Source organism: Cynara cardunculus (assembly GCF_001531365.2).
Source record: "Cynara cardunculus var. scolymus isolate 2C chromosome LG 3, CcrdV1, whole genome shotgun sequence".
Lineage (NCBI taxonomy): Eukaryota > Viridiplantae > Streptophyta > Magnoliopsida > Asterales > Asteraceae > Cynara > Cynara cardunculus.
Genome location: NC_037530.1, coordinates 21319567 through 21327914, shown reverse-complemented (window position 1 = coordinate 21327914; position 8348 = coordinate 21319567). Strand labels below are relative to the sequence as shown.

Genomic DNA, 8348 nt, shown 5'->3' with positions numbered 1-8348 from the left:
TAGGACTGCCCCCCAGTACTCATCGCTTGTGCCAATCTGGAGGACTCTTTTGTTAGTAACAGTGAGAATCTTTAAAGGAGGCATCACATCAGCTAGTTTCTTTGTCTTCTTTATAGTTAATGTCTGTTCTTCACTCCAATGGGGTATACTTTTCTTCAACATAGGGAATAAGTGCAAAATGTGGCTCGATAATTTAAGTAAAAAATCTGCCATACAATTTACTAACCTAAGAAATTGTTGAATTTCTTTTTATGACATATGTATTCCTAGAAACTTGTGTAGGTCTTGAGCTATGGGAGGTTGTGGTTGGTACTTCCCATCATATATTTTCATACCAAGAAAATCAATAAAACTTACTTCAATTTCCATTTTCTTTTCGGATAACATGATTCCATGCTCCTTGACTATGAAATGGAACTTTGTGAGTAAATCTATGTGAGATTTTTCATCTAGGAAGAATAGAAAGATATCATCAATGTGTACTAGAGTGTTGTTGAGAGTAGGTTCAAAAATCCTTATCATTGCCTTTTGGAAGACAGATGGAGCACATTTTAACCCTAATTGCCAAAATCCGGCTTTGAGATGAAACTTTGATAATACTTTTGCATCCGTAAGAGACTAAAACAATGACTTTTTTGTGTGGAAGAGAAAACTTATCATCAACTAAAAATTAGTTGAGGGGCTGATAATTTATGACTAGCCTAAGCTTGCCATGAACTTGTTCCCTCCTCTTGTTGACATAAAATGCTTCACATGGCCATGGTGATGTGGTGGTCTCTATGACACCTTGGTTAATCAATTCTGAACATTCCTGAGTTTTAAGCTGGTAATAATATGGATTCATGCTAGGATGGCTCGCCTTTGTAGGGTTAACATCTTTGTTTTGTTTGAATGGGAAGTAACAAAAAGCGAAGGATTTAACCATAGCGGGAAATTATTCTTCTCAAGAAACTTTGTGTGACTCGAGGCACAATAAGTTTGAACGATATGATCCTCGAGACTATCTATAGTAATATCTGATGCCATATAGAGTCGTGGAATAGAGCTCCATGAATTCACGAAACTTTTGTAATGGAGTCCATGTTCTGCATACCTTAAAACCGACAGTGTGGAGTATGTCGAAAACAATGAGAAGGTTCTTGTCGTGCGAACTAGATCCTAATAGTCTGTGTTTAACCACACATTTAGGAAACGTTGGATGTACACATGATACCGATTTTGTCAATGACAAAAGTATCATCATTGGCTGCTTTAAAGTGCTGGTGATGTGACCTCCGGTAGCTGTTGGGTATGATATTGGGATTCAGTATTGAAACAGAAGATCCGGTATCAAAGAAGGCAAACGACAGCGACATGTTTGGCATATGTTGTGATGAGGATGTGGACTTTGGCTAGAGGTACTGCTTGTGATTTTTGCAGGGGTAAAATAATGCGAGATGAGGATCTGAATGTGTGGAAGAGGAAGATGGCTTGCTTGAAAAATGGGGAAAGGTTTTACCATGAATACTTCAATATCGGGATGTGTAACACCCCATTCCACACATTACATGTAACATATACTTCATATTCAAGAAATACATGTTTGTACACCACATTGGTCCCAAAGTACAAGTATCTACCAATACAAAATACATGGTCCAAAAATTCAAAATACAATTCTTGCACTAAACTAGTTTCATCTATCAAAACTATACATAACATCAGCCATTCTTCATTCAGGTAAACATATAGGGAAATTATCATATTTTCCTTTTTCCCTTACCTTCTGCACTTCCTGCAATACATGTTTAAAATCACAAAAAGAGCGTTAGACCGAAAGGTCTAGTGAGATACCCTATTTATGTCATTGCATGGTGAAAATCACCAAAACCTTTAAGTAAAACAACTTTTCATACATATCGCAAATATATGAACAAATAAGAATGTTATACCAATACCTTTTACTTTTCAAGCCAAATTCTCTGCTTGTAAACAACCCATCAAATTCAAATAGGTTTCTACTAATCAGGTATATCATAATGCCACTTTTAAATCTTTTAGATTAAATAAGGTTAATTCAAAGTTCAGACCAACCTATTATTTTCTCCTCAATAACATCCAAACTATGATTCCCTAATAAGAACCCTGATTCTAAATCTTTAAATCACAAAGAAATAAAGATTTCGGACCATGGTAATCTTAAAGGATATAATAGTATGAGTTATTTTACACATTACACATACAATTGCCACCCTTATATCCAAAGGTACACATCTCCTTGATATGCCACCCTTATCCCATGGTACACCTCTCCTTGATATGCCACCCTTAATTCTTCTTCAATACTTTTACAAACAATTCCATATAGAACAGACCGCAGTCATAAATGTTCTTTTGGAATATCATCAGTTCAAAATCATCTTTATCAAAATGTTCGTTTATTGTTTGAAAGAATCAACTCTTAACAAGTTATTAAATAATCCCGGTCAACCTTGTCCGGATAACAAATCCGGACAACACTTCTCATGCCTTGTCCGATTTAACATATAGAATAAATTTCCAACACTGATATCCGGACAACACTATACATATCGTCCGATTAAAAATAAACCGGTGAAGACTAAGATTTTGTCCGATTTAACAATCCGGACACCTCTTAGTCGTATTCCTACTTCTCCGCTTAAAACACAACATAATTTCAAGTTCATAAATCGCTTGTTTACATAAGTCGGTCAATACTTGATCGGATTATCCTTAAACCGGGTGACCCTTTGTCAGGTTTATATGTAAACCGCCCAAGTCTTGTCCGGTTTAATACTAAACCGCTTAACACTCATCAGGTTTATAAATATATATATATCGCTTAAGGCTTATCCGGTTTATCTTGATCCGGATAACACATCTGATTTAACACCATCCGATCAAGTTTATCAATTTACAAATAACCACTTCAAACCTCAATTTAACATACAATTTGAAGTATTTTTAGAAAGCATTTAACTACTCACCTTATGAAATGTTCTTGAGAAATCAACTTCAAGAATCCAAATAGATAAGCAATCCGATCAAACCTTTCTTCTTAAATCGCACACTATTCTAATTTTGGCAAGCAAAATGCAAAATGGAGGTTAACCCTCCTTTTATACTCTTCCTTAAAAAAGAAGTCGACTATTCACAGCCTTCCTCTCCCTTTCCCCATATGCATGCATACATACCCCATGCATATACACTCACAATTTCATACACCCAGTTCATGCATGTATATCCATGTATATAGGTCATGCATATATATATATATATTATATGCATTTTTGCATTGTGCATATAATTCCTATTCATAAAATTTTCATACTAGCATGATCAAATATATCAATTTATCATGCTATCACATAATCAATTAACAAATAAGCACATATTAAATACCTCAGGTGATAACCAAGACTCAGTTATCACAGGATGATATTATAAAAAATTGGTATTGGATTCTTCATCTGAAGAGTCCGAATAAGAAATTGATCATAATACCTGGTCTTTAAGTTTATCATCAAGAGAATAGAGGGATTCTAGGTCTAAGATGTCGACTGGCTCAATTTGGTTGAGTGTATGAGTTAGTGCTTGGTATTTTCTCTTGTCTTGGCAATCTCTTGCAAAATGTCCCTTTTTGTTACATATGCAGCATCTGTCAGTGTTTCAGCCTCGAGGTGATTTCTTCTTTAAGAATTTCCATCGCTAATTCTGACCATTATGCGGAATGAATGATTTTTTTCTTTCACCCGAACTATGGAACTTCTTAGAATTAGGCATCTTCCTTTTGTGGGAACAATCGCATGAATAACTTTATTTACATTTCTCCGTAAATACTTGACATCACAGGCTGCACTAAGGATTTTGTTAGCTTTTTCAAGATCAGAAAAGAAGTTTTCTGATTGTAGAGCTTAGCAAGTGCATTGAACACCAACTGGTAGAGTTCTCCTATCAAGGCTTGAGCAACTGTGACTCGTTTCAACTATAAGAACTTGAATGATTCGTTTGCCGGAGTTTCTGGGAAAGAGTTCATAAATACCTGCTTCAGATTCATATCATCTGGTCCACTAAGACAATAAAACCATTTTGACATGCGATCATAATCCCTTTCAAGGTCTTTGTGCTGGTATGAACAACACTTCATTTTCGAGAATTTTTCTCTTGCAAATGTAGTGTGCTCAATTGGATTACTGATATATGTTGATAATTCAATATATAAAGAACTCGTTTTATGTATTATTAGTTAAATTAGTTTCCTTTCATTCCCACTTTGAGTCATTTTTATTAATTTCTTTATACTTTTGTTATTATAGAGCTAAATATTGTGGTTAACTTGTTGGCACTCAAAGGAGATAGCTAATGGAAACTTTTTGCTTAACAGCTTGATGCTACAACATTAGAGTAGCGGCGATCTGATACGTGCATAGCTTTTTGAAGAACTTAATGATTAAGCTGCTACCTTTTTGATGATTTATGGAGGACAGCTGGAGATGGCTGAATGATAATTTAAAATCTGGGAATAAGACTTTTTAAGATTTACTTGTATTTTAGATGCACTTTGTTTAACTTTTGGGTATTAATCTTTGGATAAAACTTTTGTTGTTTTGTGCCTCCTTTGTATATAAAAGGAGGTGCTTGGCTCTTCAATGCATACTATCTAACAACAATTCAAGGCTCAAAATCAGCTTTCAAGGGCTGATTTGTGAGAACCTTTTGGAAGAAATACAAAGTTCTTAATTTTTAGCGTTTCATCTTTAATTTCTTGTCTTTTAATTTTTGTTCTTTACTTTATGTTCCTTTACGTTTATTGTCATTTACATTCCGATATTTAATTTCTGTAATTTACTTTCTTGTCATTTATATTTCTTGTCATTTATTTTTCGTTATTTACATTTATGTCTTTATTTTTCGTCATTTATTTTACGCGTTATTTACTTTCCGTTTATGAGTAGCTATGCTTTTATAGCTTGGGTGTGAGACGAAAAGGTGAGATTTTCAAACCAAAATAAAGTAGCTAAGTGTTTTCATAAACAACGTTCCATTGTTTTATTCAAGTTTTTATAACAACCAAGCACACTTCTTGACGAGTTGATCACTTTGAAAGTGTTAAAGTGCCATGGATTTAGAGATAAGCCATTGAATGCACGTCAACTTGAATGATATAAGAGGTAGACTTGAGAAAGTTGCCGACAAGGAGACTTGTCATTTGTGTCTTTCAAACTTAACTCCTGACGGGTTGGTCACTCTTTAAAAGTGTCAAAGTGCGATAGATTCAGAGATGAACTATCTACAACACACGCCAACTTGAATGATATGAGAATCCACTCGAGAGAGTGATTTTAACAAAAAGATTTGTTTATCCATATATTTTGAAGACACCATTTTGTCACTATCCCTGGTCCGGATACCACATAAAGATATGGGTTGAAAGCTATAATATAATGCAATGGTGAATTTCGAGAGGAATACCTTCAAAATAGATGGTGGAACTAAGTTTTGAAACACTACTTGCTGTAGCATTCCTGCAGCATTGACTACTGGAATTTGTATTTGGGTCTCACCACAAGTCTTACACCCTTGCTATCTTTATATATTCTGTAATATGTTTTAAATCACCTTAACATCAAACTGAAGTTTTCAAAATCGTCATTTGAAATCATCTCTTTCATTGGACTCTCATTTAACTTTTGCTATAATCTCCATGGACGATAATCCAGTACTTGTGCCACTTTATTACTTGGAAAGACGATATTGGGTCGTATTGTATACTTGCTTTGTGGCCCAATTCCTTTTTCTAAAGGTGTGAGATATAACCGATCCAAGTTTTTGGCGCCGCTGCCGGGAATTGAGAAGCTAAAAGTTTTATTTTGAGTAAAGTAAAATATTTGATTTTTCTAGTACCGTTGGAATCGTTTTTAAAAGTGGTGTATGCCACAGACACGTCGCGGGGAATTTTTTGAATTTGATCTTGACATTGAGAGAACGTTTCACCATAGAAGGAGGGCTCAAAGAGCATTTTTTGCTACTCCCTCCGAACAAGGCGTTACCTCCCCCAATCATTCCGAAAATACCGTATTTGGAAAACCAACCGCCAGCTTTTGCACCAATACCAACATTTCCGAACTTTCCACAAGGACACCCACATAATGATAATAATTTGGGTAACGAGGACACAAAATCGGAACATAATGATCAACAAAGAGCACAAACTCCGAACATCATTAATTTGGCAAATTCCAAAAATGAAAGGATCATGGATTATGCTATTCCGGATTTTGAGCAATTAAATTCCGGGATAGTTAGACCACATATGACCGCTCTCCATTTCGAACTAAAACCGATAATGTTCCACAAACGAATGGCCAATTTGCCGGATTACCTTCGGAGGACCCACATTCGCAATTAAAATCTTTTATGGAAATCACTGATGCTTTCCTAATTTCGGGAGTGTCCAATGACGCTCTCAGATTCACTTTATTTTCATTTTCATTAAGGGATCGGGCAAAAGCATGGTTTAACTTTTTAACACTGGGTTTTGTGCCGTCATGGAGTAACATGGTAGAAATTTTTTTGCAAAAATATTTCCCACCAACAAGGAACGCTAAGTCCAGGAACGAGATCTGTCTTTTCAAACAAATGGACGATGAGGCTGTTCCTGAAGCATGGGAAAAGTTCAAAGAGTTGTTGAGGAAATGCCCACACCATGGCATTCCGTACTGTATTGTAACACCCCAAACCACACATTGCATGTAACACATATTTCATACAAAAGAAATACATGATATCATTCCATTCAGGTCCCTTAGTACAAAAATCTATTATGACCAAACACAAGGTCTAAAAATTCAAATACATCACTTGTACTAATTAATCAAAACTATACATCAAAACAGATCTTCAAGTAGAAATGCATATAGGAAAATATCACATTTTCCCCTTTCCCTTATCGTCCATACCTCCTGCAACACATAGTTAAAATCACAAAACGAGGGTTAGACCAAAAGGTCTAGTGAGATGCCCTATTTATGTTATTGCAGGGTAAAAATCACCAAAATCTTTATGGAAAACAACATTTCATATATATAACAAATATATGAATAAATAAGAACATAATACCAGATCTTTTCCACATTTCAAGCAAAGCTTTYHGCTATATAAATCCCATACCTCAGAACCAATCAGGTTTCACATAATGCCACTTTTAAACCTTTTCAAATCAAAACAAGGTTTAAATAAAGTTTCAGGCCAAACNGCCACTTTTAAACCTTTTCAAATCAAAACAAGGTTTAAATAAAGTTTCAGGCCAAACCTGATGTTTTCTCCTCAATAACATTCAGACTATGATTTCCAATAAGAACCTTGATCCTAAATCTTTAAATCACAAAGAAATAAAGATTCCGGAACACGGTAATCTTAAAGGATATAATAGAAAGAGTTATATCTTACAATCACACATACAGATGCCACCCTTATATCCAAAGGTACACCTCTCCTTGATATGCCACCCTTATCCCATGGTACACCTCTCCTTGATATGCCACTCTTATCCCATAATACACCTCTCATTGATATGCCACCCTAATTTCCTCATCAAAATATTTCACAAAATAATTTCAAATAGACCGCAGCCATTGAAATTATTATCAATACAAAAATCATTTCTTTCAAAACATACTTTTTATGATAAAATAACATTTCTTATCAAAAACACAAAGCATCACTTCAAATTCACATCTTTGTCCGGATAACAAGTCCGGACAATACCCCGCTCACAACTTAACCGATTTAAAACAATCCGGCAACCAAATGGTCGTATTCCTACTTCTCAGTTCAAAAAGATAACTATTCTTACCAATCATAACCCGGTCGACATTTGATCGGTTTAAAACAATTCGGACAGTACATCGTCCAATCTTTGACCGATTTAAAACAATCCGGACAATACATCGTTTAACCTTTGTCTGATTTAAAACAATCTGGAAAATACATTGTTTAACCTTTGTCCGATTTAAAACAATTCGGACAATACATCGTTTAACCTTTGTCCAATTTAAAACAATCCGGACAAACCTTGTCCGGTTTAAAACCCGGATAAAACACTTGAGCAAAAGACGGATTTCTTTCCAAAAATAAACAAGATTCATATAAAACCAGTAATAATTTTATGCAAAAGAGTTTAGAAATTACTCACTTTAACAAGCTTTTGGAATCAAATACTTGAAATCAACTTGAATCTCCAGACAAGAAATAATCCGGTCAACCTCTCTTTTCTTTTAAATTGCACAACTTTATCAAAATAGCAAGAAGAAGAAATATGGAGGCTAAGCCCTCCTTATATACTTTTC

The 8348-nt window shown here is 34.9% G+C and overlaps 1 non-coding gene across 1 annotated transcript; it reads right to left on the bottom strand.

The window, feature by feature from the left end:
- Window positions 1-6606: 6606 nt before the first annotated feature.
- Window positions 6607-6713, bottom strand: LOC112510577. The gene has a single exon (XR_003068955.1). It is a non-coding gene; the product is annotated as a small nucleolar RNA R71 (small nucleolar RNA).
- Window positions 6714-8348: the final 1635 nt, after the last annotated feature.